Source organism: Corvus brachyrhynchos, unplaced genomic scaffold (genome assembly GCF_000691975.1).
Source record: "Corvus brachyrhynchos isolate BGI_N302 unplaced genomic scaffold, ASM69197v1 scaffold309, whole genome shotgun sequence".
NCBI lineage: Eukaryota > Metazoa > Chordata > Aves > Passeriformes > Corvidae > Corvus > Corvus brachyrhynchos.
The window spans coordinates 748,429-760,180 of record NW_008240227.1 but is presented as its reverse complement, the minus strand read 5'-3'; positions in this window follow the sequence as shown (position 1 = coordinate 760,180).

The following is an 11,752-nucleotide window of genomic DNA, read 5'->3' as shown; positions in this document are numbered from 1 at the left end:
GGGCCAGTGATGCCTTTCCCTGGTCTTAAAATCAAGAGTCAAACATGGTTAGAAGGGGAAAAGGGATTTTACCTTAATATTTATTTTAAGGATCCTTAGGTGCACTACATCCAGGTCGAATGCACCGAAATGCACACCACAATGCCCACCCCAAAAGATCTGGTATAACATTAGAGGTCTTACTAATTAGTACATTGCACTGATCCCTAACTACAAAGCTTCTCAAATGTTTAGTCTCCTAGCTGAACAGACAAGTCCAAGAATGTAGGCAAAAAGCACTAAGAATACAGAAGTTGTAAAAAGGTATAAAAGAAAAGGCAAAAAATCATCATGGCATCACCAGGAGCTCTGGTGTGTCTGTCCCAGCAGTCCAGCTGCACCAGGCAGGTTCTGCTGGGCTCACCTGACACCAGGCATGTGGCACAGGGCTGCCCGAACCCCCAGGTCTCATGGCATTTATACACCGCATCTGTGTGGCTTTTCCTGGGAGTCTCCGTGCTCCTCTGCAGGAATGGTGCTGGGGCTGGCGTCCCATTGGCACCTCCACTCGAGGCAGGAGCGAAGGATGTCCCAGCTGCATATCAAAGACTGAGAAGAGCAAAGCGTGGGGTCTGGCAGAGGCTGATTGATTGCTGAAAGAGGAGGGGCTGCGATCTTTTCCCTTGTGCCTCCAGACTGACAGCCTCTCATTATTAGCCCCCTGGAAACAGGCACTTTGACTGAAAGAGCTGTCCCAGCCTTCACTGTAACAATCAAAGCGGCTCAAGAATAAACATGGCTTGGCAAGAATAAACACAAATTGCAGTGCTTGCTGTGAACAGCGATATCCAAGGGAGCAAACATCAAATGAAGGATTATCCCTGTTTGCAAGGAAGCTCTTTGAGAAAAGAGATTGAATAAGGACCATCTGCAGCCCAGAGCAAAGAGGCTACCAGGAGAACCTACTTGTGCCATCAGGAGCTCTCCCCTTTGAAGCCCACATGGTCTCCTTTAGGCGCTGTCTGGTTTAACTTCATATGCTCTGTCAGCTGCTGGAGCCCTGAGCTCTTACCAGCTACCTCCATCTTGCAGACAGCGTGGGCAAGCCCAGAAAGCACAAGGAGGGGAGGTAAGAGGGTCAGAGAGGATAAGCAGAGCTTCCCTGAGGTGGGAAGGTACTGGACCTGATGGAGGCAGCCTCTGGGAAAAATGCAGAGCACCTGTAGGAGCTGGAGGAAGATCACAGCAACCAAATCCTGTGGGAAGCTCTGCTCTCTGCTCCCGACACTGATGCTGCCAGTCTTAGAGCAGGAGCCCTAAAGGCAGCTCTTAACCAATGACTGTCCCCTCACTGCCCATGGGAAGTGAGCACGAGCAAGCCCTGCTCCCCAAACCCTTGCCAAGAGGCAGCCCGTGTGGCATAAATCAAATTTGGAGGCACGGAGGTTCCATAAACAAGCTTATTTTCTGAAGCCAGGTCCCATTATGTTATCTGTCACTTTATTGGGGTTTCTGAGCTGTTTATTTTTATGTATATACATCAGAGCTGGTGAGCTGGCATTGGCCTGAGAGTATAAAGCTGACAAGACACAGTAGCAGTGTGTGACACCTGTCAGCAGAGCAGCCGCCTGTGAAATGAACACGGGAGCTGATGCCGATGATTTTATTTATGGGGAATCTTGGGTAGTGCATGCCAGAGCGGTGGTGCTGTCCCTGGCCCTCTGAGAGGGACCGGTACCAGACCCATTGCAGGCAGGGATAATGGCTCCAGGCAGCTGGAAATTAGATTTTCTTTGTAAGGAATGTCTTAAGCTGCTGAAATACTTTGGTCACCCAGAATCTGTATAAAAGGACAAATTTTCTTGGGATGGAAGGTTCTACAACACTTTGCTTTCTGGTGTTCATCTTGGTTAAGGTTCTCCTAATGTTTTGTTTGTTTCTTTGTATTTAAGATAAACTCAGATTCGGGGTAAGGATTTGTTCTGAAATAGAAAAAACAGAGTTTCTTTATCTAAAAAAAAAAAAAAAAAAGTAGTGCTTTTAAATGTTTTTGAAACTTTTTTCCCCCCATTATTTTGCCCCTGGGGCGACATTTTACCAAACTCAATAGTCTTTATAAAAGCCTAAATGAGTAATTGTTTCTGTCATGTTCCAGGAAAAAAGTATTTAGATCAGCAATTTTTCCTCTCAGTTGGAGCATTTCGGGTGTGAGAGTTTTATGGGTCATTGAAAACCCTACAGAATTATCTGGATTGTTATCAGGACGATGGTACAAAACACAGACCCTGCTCTTAGGCTGTTGTGACCTTACTCTGAGTCCTCTGGTTTAGCACGGAGAGGATGTTGCTGTCATGTTCTTGTCCTTCCACAGGCACGAAGAGCTCAGTGGACTTGGAATAGCAGCCAGAGGTTGTCAGTGGTCATGTTGCACATGGAAGTTGGTGCTCCCTGCCTGCTCTTGCCAAATTTTCAGCCTGGATGAATGCCACATGCCAGCCCCACTGCCCAGGGAGAGCAGGGACCCTGCATGGCTGGTCCTGCCTGAGCATGTCTCAGGTGCATAAAATCTGGATACATTCCGTTTGGCAGGAATAATACTTAAAATCTTAATCTAGACTCCTATCTGTTTTCATGGTTCACAAGCAGTAGCAATGCTACTAGGGCAATTCCTAGAGCTGTCCAGGGAGATACCTCTGGATTAGCTGCGTGTCCTAGGTGCCCTTGGAGGAGGCATGGGTTAGATGGTGACATATTTCCTCCTCAAAGCTGCAAGCCCTGACCCATCAGTAGGAAGTTTCTGGTACTGCTGTATCACCTGCTGAAAAACAAGTGGTATTATTTTAATTCTCAGCTCTCTGGTTTGTGTGAGGAGCATGCTTCCTTCCCTGGTTTCACTCACAGCCTGTTCCACCAGCACATCTCATGCTGGCCAGATGAAGGGAAGGCCTCTTGACCCTTCTCCATGAGCGAGACAGGCAACTCTGCCTGATTGATCTGCTGCCTTCCAGCCCGGATCATTCTTCTGCAGGTCTGTCTCTCACCTGCCTGGGTACTGCTAAATCTTCCCTGGAAGGAAGAGCTATTTGTCACATGAAATAGGAAGGTTTGAGTCTCATGTTCCCCAAGGCTACTTAGCAGGGCTCTGGCTGCTCTGTGGACACTCTCTTTGCTGTGCTGGTGTGGTATGAGCAAGAATGAAGGCCATGAGGCTTTTCTGCCTGATGTCAGCACTGCTCCTGTGAGCCCTACTGGCAAGCACTGTGTGTGTGTCCTGTCTTCCCCAGCCTGTGAAGGTGTAGCATGCCTCGGCTTTGCCCACTGTGGAACAACGTCTGTGGTCTGCACGTCATCCTTTGTGCTTCTCTGCACCAGCCCACTTATTGACTAGGAGTGTAATTGTGCTGCATCATGTCTAATTGGTTTGCTCTGTCACTCTCCATTTGCTTTCCTTGTGTGCCCCCCCGCTCCCTTCCACCAGCACAGCGAGCTGTGAGCGTGAGCAGGGCACAAGGCCACACTCCTGATTGCTGCAGGAAAACAAGGCGCCCAACTTCCTCCTTTCTTCTCCTAAATTCAAATGACAAGAAACAGAGGCAAACAATTTTGCCAACCCTTGGCAGAGGGCCAGCACTGATAAAGAGCCGTAATTAATCTCCCCAGCTTTATTAGAATATCATTACAATTAACTCGGCAATCTTCTGTTGATCAAAGCCATTGTTCCCTGCAGAGCAGAAGAAGCCAGTGTGAGCCTGGATTGTGCTGTGCTTAAAAGCACCTAAAGCTGGATCATTCCTGCCAGCCGAACAGCAGCTCCATCCCTTTGGCTGGCAGCACAAGGGCCGGCAGAGCTGTGGGCACAGACCTCTGTCCTCAGCCGGCCTCTTGAGCCTCTTGCAGCTTTGATTTATTTTTTTAGCTCCTCTTCTTTGTTGAGCTATTATAGCCCAGATCCTTCACAGGCACCTGTGAGTCCCTCATTCCCTGTGTAGATGCTTTTGGGTCCAGCCTTCTAAGCACCAGGTTGATTCCTTTGTGTGTGTTCATACAGCTCTTAGCATGCCTGCTTCTTAGGCTCAGCTGGAGATACAGTGACTGCTGCAATAATTTGGCTAACAGAGGCAGAGCAGGCAAAGAAACTGGCGGAAACATTTGCAGAAGCCACATCTGAAAGAAAGGAGAGCTGTCAGAATGAAGCTCCATAAGCTCTACAGTTAAATAGCCCAAGATGTGTGCTAGAGAAAAGCAGGGAAAATGAGCACCGTTAAACTACCCCTTTCCTCCCTTTCAAACTGTTCTTTTAATATCGGGTATTTATCTGTAATTTAAGCCTGTGATTAGTTTTATCAAAAAGATAGTTCTGATGCAGAGATCTTAAAAATGATTAGGTGTGTGTTTGAAAGACAAGAACGGCTCCACTTGCACTCTAGGATAAAGATGTCTGTCTGTTTGCTGCCTTGAGCATCCATCTGTGAGGGCCTTGTGCCAGAAGAAACCTCTGGTTCCACACAGATCCCAACCCATCCCAGACTTTCAGGGCATTTCTCATTCTCCTTGAAAGATGCCAGAGCAGGATCCTTCTGTTACTGGGCAAGATTGTTTGTCTAAGGTGATTTTATGTTCTTCCTCATCACGCTTCTGCTTTTGAAGAATGCTCTCAGCTTTGGTGCTGTTGCTGGGGTCCTGACAGCACAACCTTGCTGGATGCTCAGTCACCTGTACCTGGAGCCACCAGGAATGTGGAGACACTGGCGGTTTGGCTTCAAGAGTATCCTGTCAGAGGGGTTTGCTATGGAGGGGGCTAGAAGGCCTGCAGCCCATTCCCCATCCACTCCTGCAACTTTCTGCCTGGTGGCAGCCCTCTGCTAGGCTGGAGCAATGCCCAGGGACTCCTCTGGTGCAGAACCAAGGGGCTTTGCTCCAGAGCAAACAGCCTGGCCCTGCCTCTGTTCTCAGCCTGTTTTAAGATGGCATAGGTGGAGGTTTTATCCCAAAATTGACTCTGACACAGAGGATTTACATGCTGTGAGCAGACTCAGTGGGTGTGAAAACATGCTATCCTGGTACACAGAGAGAGAAGCAGGGGAATTTTAAAAGCTCTGGGTCTCCTCCCCTGTGGTTTGTGGAGCAGGTTGCAGTGGGCCAGTGAGCTGTTGTGGAGCAGGCAATGCTGAGCTGCCTTGCCAGCCAGCCTGGGAAAGGGTTCTTAGATGAAGGTGTTTGAAGCTCTCTTGCTTTTTGTCCTGAATTCTCATCTGTTTGAATAGTCAACACTTGTGAGCCCTGGGAAAAAGAAAAGAGAAAAGGTAGGTCCAGGGTTGGGTCTAATCGACCTTGGCATTGTCCCTTTAAGCAGCCACCCAGGAGAAGGGAGCAGCTGCTCAGTCCATCTGAGGGTGCAGATACAGCATATCCAGCCCTGCCTGTACTGCCTGACTTCACCTGCTCTCTGCAAATCCTTAACCCTTCAGGGCTGGAGAAAAGAGAGCTGCATTTGCAGTGTAATTTTATGTGCACAGTGCTGGGTGTGCTGAGTAAATGCACCTCGCTGGTGGCAGCAAGCAGGATCTGGGAGTGGCACCCACTGCCACAGTTCCTGCTGCAGGCAGGGGCATGAGTACATTACAGAATGCAATCAGATGAGGGTTGGTGTAGGCTACCAAGTTAGGACTCTCTTCCCACTTCTCCTTCCCTGCCCCCTTCTGTGGCTGGGGATCTGAGGCACTAGAAAACCCTAAGAAGAACAAACCAAACCCACGAGGCCATAAGGCCTCTGATGGAAGGGGTTGCGGCTCTGTGTGAAGTACCAGAATGTCCATGAGGTACTTCGGTGGTTGGTCCCTAAGGAGAGAACTTGTCCTTTTCCACTGTGGCCACCAGCATTCCTGACCAAAGGCGAGGGCAGGAGGGGGACGGTCAGCCTGCATTGAGCAGGTTCAAAGGGAGCAGGAACTGGAGAGGCTTTTCCGAAGGGCTTAAAGCAAGGCTTGTCTCCCCATGTCCCGCTGCACCTTCCCCTGCTCCTCCGCAAATGGCCGAGGACATTATCAGGCTGCCTTAGGTCTCTGGGTGAGATGCAGGGGCTGAGTGCCAGGTTGTTATTAAATACCATTAGTAAGTGCCGAAACTCTGTGTAGCTCCTCAGGTACGGACAATGACCAGAGGAGGGATGGTTCACAGTGCCTGGAGATGAGTGAGTGCTGAAGGTCAGGGACACCTCAGTCTGGGCTACCTTCAACTCCATCTCCTGCTCATTACCTGGTGGAGGCAGGAAGGAAGGGGGATTTCCTTGGAGGGTGTGTGTCACCAGGGACTTCTTTGTGCTCACATGGGGAGTCCCGAGCATGGTCTGTGTATGAGGAAGAAGAACCTGTGCAGCCCCCAAATCTTCCTCTTGTATCACCCTGGTTTTTAAGGGCTCCAGTATGGAGCAGGACAGGCTCCTGCCCATCACAGTGGAGCTTCCCAAGGGAAAGGCTGTTTTAGCCTCTCTTCTACCCAGCAGAGGCAACTGAAAAAGAAACCGCAAATGTTTTTCTTGTTATTTTCCATGCTTGGTTCTAGCTTTCCCCCAGAGAGATGGAGATGGTGCACTGTTGAGGAGGCAGCACCAGCATCTCCAGGAATGCTGCCTGCTTGCTTTGGTGCCTGGCTAGCTGTGGAGATTTGGGGAGGAGCTGGCTTTAGGTGCAGGGACATGAGCCAAAAAACCCAGAAAGCACCTGCCTCAAGGGGAAGATGGAGGCAGAGGCATCTCTGGTGAACATGCCTGGAGTGTGAGAGTAATCATCTGCCTGAAGCAATCGCGGCCGTCAGCGGAGCGCAGAGACACTCGCTCGCGTTTATTTAAGGCGAGATGCCCTAGTTTTGTGCTTTCAGTGGAGTCCCTAATTATTCCTCAATCTTTGTAGTGAGCTAATTAGTTTTGCAGCACTCAAGGCTGGGGAACACTGATAGGCTTTGGAAGCACAAGCTGAAAGGATGATGAGGAGAAGAGAGCTGGTGGGAAATGGCTGACTGGCAGACGGGAGTAGCTGAGAGCAGGGCAGGGTTTGGAGAGCTGATGCATGATGGTCTGGGAGGATGATGGAGGATGGAAGAGCCATAATCTCGTGTCAGGCAAGCTGCTGGAGTGTGACGATACGGGAAACAGCGATGAAGCGGCAGGCGGTAATTGAGGGGGATGGAGATGGGGAGGGAGTCAGAGGGATGGCCCGGGGCAGGGTTCAGGGGTGGGATCCTGCCTGGAGGGGAGCACAGCACTGGGCAGGGCAGCAACTGCCTCCTTATGTGGGTGCTTCCTTGGTCAGCTGCCTTTCCCAGAATGCTGCCTGCAGGACCAGCAACCTTTCCTGACTGTCCCATCTCTTTGCTAGCTTGGTGGTGAAGAGCTTTGCTGGGAGAGACCAGCCTGGTGTCCAGGCTGGATGCTCACCGTTCTGCCTGGTCAGAGCCACTTTCAGAGACAGCCACCACAGATAAGGTAGTCTGCACTGATACCCAGGTCCACGATGTTCCCAAGTAGGCATTCTGCTCTGGCTGGTCTGTGTGTGTGGATGCCTTGTTGCTCTGACACAGGTCTGTGCTCCAGAGCCCACACTCCCTACATCTGCACTGTGAGCCCCTGGAGCACAAAGGTCTCATTCCAGTTCTCGCTGTCATTGGGAAGTTCCCAGTGGCCACTGAGTGCAGTGTGTGACAACTCTGAAGTGCCTAGGTGGCCATGGATTTATTAGGGTATTATCCTACTAGTGCTGCAAATGGTGTCATCTGTCTTCTAAACTTTGCACTTTATTTCAGGGAGAGAATTTAGTAAATCCAGGCAATATGCTGTAGCTATAGTATATGATAAAGCCCTGCTGGGAAGTGTAGTTTAATTGATTTTGTTATTAAAGTGCCACTGGAATAAATTTGCTCATTTGAATGAAACGTCTCATTACCTGGATCGTAACAGGCACATGACGAAATCTCCAGAGGGACTGGAGCTACCCACTGCCTGGTGATGGGAGCTGAGATGGAGCAGCGGACAGGGACCCACACCTGCCACCCTGTTCACTGCAGGCTGGTCACCCTGAGACCCTCAGCACCCACCCAAATCTGCAGGGAAACTCTGATTGGAAACCTCAGGATGGGAAAAAAACACAGTGGCAGAGCACACTGTGTTTTAGTCAAAGTTTTGTGCTGTTCCTCTCTAATCCTTTTCTCAGGTAAGGACATTGTTTTAAAGGGAATTGAGGAAAAATCTCTTTCACAGGACAGTATTTCTTTAGTACCACCAGTAATGGGGGTGGATTGGGAAATGAACCCTTCCCCATTACACTGGGACTAACTGCACAGCCCATGCTTTCCAGTTAAAATTTGATTGCCTTGAATCCTGAGGATTATGGAAAATAAGAAAAAGGCCTAGTAAAATTTATGGGTTTTAATCATAAACTGATAGAATCACAGTAAATCTATCATAAGTATGCAGATACAGATTCAGGAAGAAGAGAGGAAAGCAGCAGGCTTTTTCTTGAAGGAGCTATGTGTACCTTGGCAGGGCCAGGGAGAGGGGAAGCAGGGCTGCTTCCCCAGCCATCTCCTCTGGGGCATTGAGCCCCTGCACCTCAAATCCCTTCTCCTCTGCTGTGTCCTGCAAAAACCTGGAAGCAGGGATTGTACTGCAAAGTCCCTGCCCTGTCTCATGGCAAACCGGCTGGGTAGGGCTGGAGAGCCCATGTGGAGGTGGAAAAAGAGGGACAAGGCCAGGAGATGGGGGAAGAGAGGGAAGGGAGAAAAGAGAAAAGGGAATCAAAGTTCAAAGATCTTTTTCCAACCACCTCTCTGTGTGCTGCTCACTGTGGTGGAAGCAGGATGAGACCCTGCCAGGGGAGGAGGAAGGCAAAAATGTGAGGGAGAAACGTGTGTGCAGAGGGGACTGCAGGAAGCACAGCCGTGGTGGAGAGAGGAGAGCTCTTGACAGAGAGAAATGGCAGGAGAGTGAGGGAGCAGCACAGAAGGCAGAAAGTATTTAAAAAAAAAAAAAAAAGAGAGTGATAAGGAAGAAAAGAGGGAGAGAGTAAAATATTGGCTCTGAAGCAGAGATAAGAGAGAGAGGGCAGTTAGTGAGAGAAGGAGTAAAATTAAGTGTGATAAGGCCTGATAGAAGCAGGGGAAGGCAGCAAGCCCAGGCAGAGAGCCAGGGGGCTGTGGGCAGAGCTGGGGAGCTGCAGGCAGAGAGCAGAGGGGCTGTAGGCAGAGCTGTGGGGCTGTATGGCACAGGAGGGTGAAAGGCCAGCCTGACCCCCTCTTCTCTGGTCACCCTTACCCCTCTATATGCTTTGTGTACCTCTGGTGGTCCATGGAGAGGAGCTGAGTGGGTACAGGGATGGATGAGGAGAATCAGGGAGTTGGTGGGTGTAAATATCTGTCCTGCAGGGTGCTCATAACCCTGTTCCTGCCTCAGAGGCAGAAGGGAGAGTTGACACCTGCCTGCCAGGCACCTGCGAGCCATGGGCCCTGGCAGTGGAGGAACACGTGGAGCTGGTGGGGAGGGAAGGGCCTGGGGTGGGTGATGTTTCCAGGCTGGAAGTGCTGATTAACTCCTCATCCTCCTCCCTGCTGTGTCCCACACACGCTGCCTGTCATGGAGATCCCCATGGGACTCCCAGTCTAGGAAGCGGAGGAGGTAAGGCATGTTTGCCCTCCATGCCCTAAGCACAACTTTCCCTGGGTTTTTTGCTACCTCTTTTAAACTGTTTTATAAAGTGCTTTGTATTTATTGTGATTCAAAAGAAACAAGTGAAAACTGCTGTCTGGCTCTGACACATGGGCCATGGTTCCCTGATGAGCAGTACTGGAACCAGCCTCTGCTTTCTCACCCCTGATTAAACTGCAGTGGAAACAGACTAAATCTCAGCAAAGGAGAGGAGGAGAGTCTATTATTTGGATTTGGGTTTTTTCTCATTTTTACCAGCTATGAAAATGGCTGAGCTGAGTTGCTGGCCACTCCAAGATGCTTTTCTTCTGCTCCATCCATCTGCTTCAATCACATGGTGACTGGAAAAAAAATTATCCAGTTCACAAAGCATGGAAGATTAAAAAATCAGTGTGGGTAACAAAGTGTGTGGCAGGCAACAGTACACAGGCATCGGGCACACTCACTAATGAGGGATTTGAGCTGCAGCTTGGGATTTAGAGTAGCAGTGTGGCGTCTCCCAGGAGGCTTTCCGGCAGCAGAGGTGGTGGGGCTGGGGACAGGTGTGGGGCTGTGTGGCAGGGCTGGGCCGGGAAAATTCCTGAGATGTTCTATGGAAAAGAAATAATTTGCTCTCTCCTTTTCTTTTTTAACCTTTTTTGACAGTGAAAAACTTGGTTCCTCCCTTTGATTGCTGGGGCTCTGTAATGTGCTGCAAATTCCTCATTTGACTTGGTTATTAGTATTTTTTTAAATCTATGTGTGTTGAATTAACTCTTTTCATTACAGCATTAAAAGGGATAACTGGAACCAATTAAGGATCTCTTTTGATTGGCCAGTGCCTGTAGCTGTCCAGGGTCATGGAGATCCCCCTCCACCTCTCTGCCGAGCAACTGGTTGAGTTCATGTCAGTTCTGGCAACCAGGCTCAGACTGAGCTTTCTGTGCCTGAAGTTCTTGCTTGGCTCCACTTGACTTGGCATTGTCCTCCAAGGGCTGAGGCCCCTGTGCACCTCTGCCTCTCCCAGGGGAGCGCTGCTCTGAGCCCCTGGAGCAGGATCTGCAGTCCCTGGAGCCTGCCTTCAGCTTCACCCCTAGTTTGTGTGTTGCTGTTTGTGGTTTTGTGTTTAGCTCGCTGGAAATGTTGGTTAAACACTGGTGGAAGGGGAATCTCATAAAGAGCATTTTGCTTTGGCTCTTTTAAAAAGCAAACCAAAAGCCAAAGGCTTTTAAAAAATGTATTGGTTTCAAAGTTATAAAGGAAAGATGCATTAGAGATGAGAAAAGAACAAATCAAAGCTTCTGAAACCTGCTGTGGAGAAAGAAACACAAGGCGTTTTGTTTGAAGATGAAAAGAAAGCTGAAATCAGCAAAAATTCCCTCTCCCCACCAGCACAGATGCTTCACGTTGGTTCTTCTCGGTTGGCACGCTGCTCGAGGAAAAGCAAATCCATTCTTTCCCCTGTTGGGGTTCCAGGTTCCTGGCACTTATATTTTATCATCTTGTAGTGACTTTGATCCCTGGAGACTCCTTAGGTGCCTTACAAATTAAGAATGTGAATCTCAGCTCATCTGCCTCAGAGGTGCCACCGAGGCTGGGTGCGCCACAGGGGTCAGTGTGGTGCCACCCTCCTGGTGGCAGCTGGGAAGGTTGGGAAGCACCTGCTGATTCAGTAAGGATTATAAACGCCTTTAGTGCCCATACTGCCACCATTTGCGAGGATGTTTTGTGCTTCCAGCCCAGGAAACCCAGTGGCCAATTTAACTCCCACTGCTCCCCTTTTCTTGTGGAGATAAGATGGTCCTTAAGGTCTCTTTCAACCCAACCCATTTCATGGTTCCATGAGGCAACACAGACGTTCCAGACCTGATCCAAGTCCCAGAGCTGAGCAAAGGAAGGATGTTGCTGTGACCAGACCCCATGGTGATGGGCACACTGGTGCCAGACAAGGGCCGACAGTGTGTCACAGCCTGTGCCTGGTCTCTGCCTCAGCCTATGCTTGTGTTTATAGACCTATGTAATTCTATTTTCAGACAAGGTCTCCTGTGAGCCTGGAAGCTGAATTCCCTTCGATGTGCCTGAGAGTCTGGCTGCCAGTGA